The 2800-nt window shown below is 45.5% G+C and overlaps 1 protein-coding gene and 1 pseudogene across 4 annotated transcripts in view; both read right to left on the reverse strand.

Annotated features, from left to right (window-relative positions):
* Positions 1 to 2800, reverse strand: part of SLC12A3 (solute carrier family 12 (sodium/chloride transporter), member 3) — a 55518-nt gene that overhangs the window by 7523 nt on the left and 45195 nt on the right. The gene's annotated exons all lie outside the window — the stretch shown is intronic.
* On the reverse strand, positions 1227 to 2224 carry LOC105533453 (annotated as a pseudogene).

Raw genomic sequence — 2800 nt, forward strand, 5'->3', positions numbered from 1 at the left:
CACTATCTGAGAAATAAATGCAATCATTCTTTAAAAAATAAATAAATAAAGCACACACTGGCATTAGGGACATCAGGGCATGAGGAATACTGTGTCCCAGGGGCAGACTGACAATGGTCTGTTTCTGGTCTGTTGTTAGACTTCTGTGCTCTTACATTCATCTGCTAAGAAGGGTTTGCACACTGCATAGGATATTAGGAATCACGAAGAATTCTGCATGCTCTACTGTCTACTGGCACCTAGGCAGTGACTGGGAAGAACGGAAACTATAAGTCAGAACCCTTTGCTACAGTCTGAATATTCATGTCCCCCCAAAATTCACACGTCGAAATCCATTTCCCCGGGGTGATGGTTTTAGGAGGTGGGGCCTTTGGGAGATGATGAGGTTATGAGAGTGGAGCCCTGTGACCTATGAATAGGATTAGAGCTCTTATAAAGAGGCCCCAGAGAGCTCCCTGGCTCCTTCCACCAAGTGAGGACACAGCAAGGAGGCCCATCCATGAGTCAGGAAAGCAGCCCTGCCTCCGACTCTGAATTTACCAAGCTTCGATCTAGGACTTCCCAGCCTCTAGAGAAATACATTTCTGTTATTGATAAGCCCAGCCTATGGTATTTTGCTATACCAGCCTGAATGTTCTAAGACATGATTCCTGAAAGCTGCTTTAGTGTATGGAAGTAGCGTTTGAGTATTATCCAAGCATGATTCTAGCTCTGTCATCCAGGCTGGAGTGCAGTCGCACGATCTTGGCTCACGGCAACCTCTGCCTCCCAGGTTCAAGCAATTCTCCTGTCTCAGCCTCCCGCGTAACTGGGATTACAGGTGCGCACCACCAGGCCTGGCTGATTTTTTGCATTTTTAGTAGAGATGGGGTTTCACCATATTGGCTAAGCTGGTCTCAAACTCCTGACCTCAAGTGATCCACCTGCCTTGGCCTCCCAAAGTGCTGGGATTACAGGCGTGAGCCACCGCACCCAGCTCCAAGCACGTTTCTAATTGCCTGAACCACTCTCCTGGTGACAAAATTCCGCTAACTGGTAAAAGCAAAAATTTTACCTCTGTCCTGTCAATGAAGAGTAACTGGTGCTAGTGCCTTTTGAATTCTCCTGGGCATCTTTTTTCACGTGAGAGTTTTTAGTTTATTAATCTTCTTGTAGAAAATCCACAATGGCCGCAGATAACATCACTGCCGCCCCTTTACTCCTTTGGCTGTGATCCAATCTCCAGCCTACCTTTTGCCACCAACAGGGGCCTTTACAGTCCCCGTAATTTCCTTCTTGTGTTCCTTTCCTTGTTTTTTTGAGGTCTTTTTCTTCTCACACAGGCCATGTCTTTCAAGTCTATGTTTGGGTGTACTTTTCTTTGCATAATCCAAGGAATCATAAATTATGCCAAAGCTAGTTGTTTTCCCACCACCAAAATTAGTTCTAAATCCAAATGCATAGATGATATTCAGTGTGGTCTTGTACATTTTGGCTAGTTTGTCCTGAATTTCTATCTTAGGTATTGTTGCCTTCCCAGGTGAAGGACATAGATGACCATTTGTTTCCTCTGAAGTAGTCAGTTGGTCATGACCTTCCTAGTTTGGATACTTACTGATTCATTCGTGATGGCGGTCAATCCTCAGACAGCCAGGGAGGAAAAACCCTCATGGACATCTTAAGACAGACTGGAGGTCCAGACACCTCCAGGTCAGGTCTCCAAACTGGTTGCTTAGCTGCTAGCCTTTGGTGAGACCTAGGAGGATGCATATCCTCAAGCTTTATCTACTTATCTGCTAGAAGCCATTGGCCATTTTCAGTCTGAACCCATTTGCTGTTTTGATCTTCTCAAAGGGGCACTTACACTACCTAAAAGAAACATTGCCGGTGCTCTCCTGAAAGAGGGTATTGCAGACACAGCAGTAAGGGATGCATGCAACTTATATAGTACTCAAGCAACAGAAGTAGTGGGAACATAAGTTTGAATTGCTTTTATCACCCTCAATGGACCACTTGTTCTGAGGTCTCCACTCATGAATCTAAGATCCTTAGATCCTGGCATCTGCAGTCCAGATCAGATGGTGACAAGTCTGGGAATGGGTTCTATCACCAGAGCTGAAGGATCCCTCCTATCTGAGCACATCTTCCTAGAACAGCATGTGGTGACAGGTTTTTGGGGACCTTCTTGCCAGAGAAAAGCAAGCCTGATGAGGCACTTGTGGTTGTTCTCCAAGGCAGGACGCATTTTGCAGATTTATGGAAACGTTCAAACAGGTGAATGTTGAAAAATGATACCCTGAAGTTTCATGCCCACATCATCATCTGTCTATATCAATGAACAACCTATCATCAGTTGTGTTGAACCCCCACCCCTCCTCCTTTCCACCACCATGAGATTTTTTAAAAAACAAATTCCATACATCCTATGTGAGAATGTAAGGGAGATTGCTTTGAAAGGGAAGGCCACATCTTGACCTTCTTAATATATTCTGTGCAAGATGCCCCACATTTTCGTTTTGTCCTAGGCCTTGCAAATTGTGTAGTTGATCCTGGCTTCAGGATATGAACAAGCAGAGTCCACGGACATTTCAGCTGTTCTGCAGAACCTGGCATCTGCAGTCCGGGTCAGATGGTGACAGGTCTGGGAGTGGGCTGCACCACCAGAGCCAAAAGATCCCTTCTGTCTGATTCCCAGGTGGTTGGCCCCCAGGAAATGCAGGAGAGGCCAGTTCCTTTCCTTGGCAAAGACCCTTTGTCCCCTGAGCTGAGGGCTTGGCTGCTCATGTTCTTCTTCTTCTTTCTTTTTTTTTTTTTTTTTTTT

This window comes from Mandrillus leucophaeus, unplaced genomic scaffold (genome assembly GCF_000951045.1).
Source record: "Mandrillus leucophaeus isolate KB7577 unplaced genomic scaffold, Mleu.le_1.0 Scaffold125, whole genome shotgun sequence".
NCBI lineage: Eukaryota > Metazoa > Chordata > Mammalia > Primates > Cercopithecidae > Mandrillus > Mandrillus leucophaeus.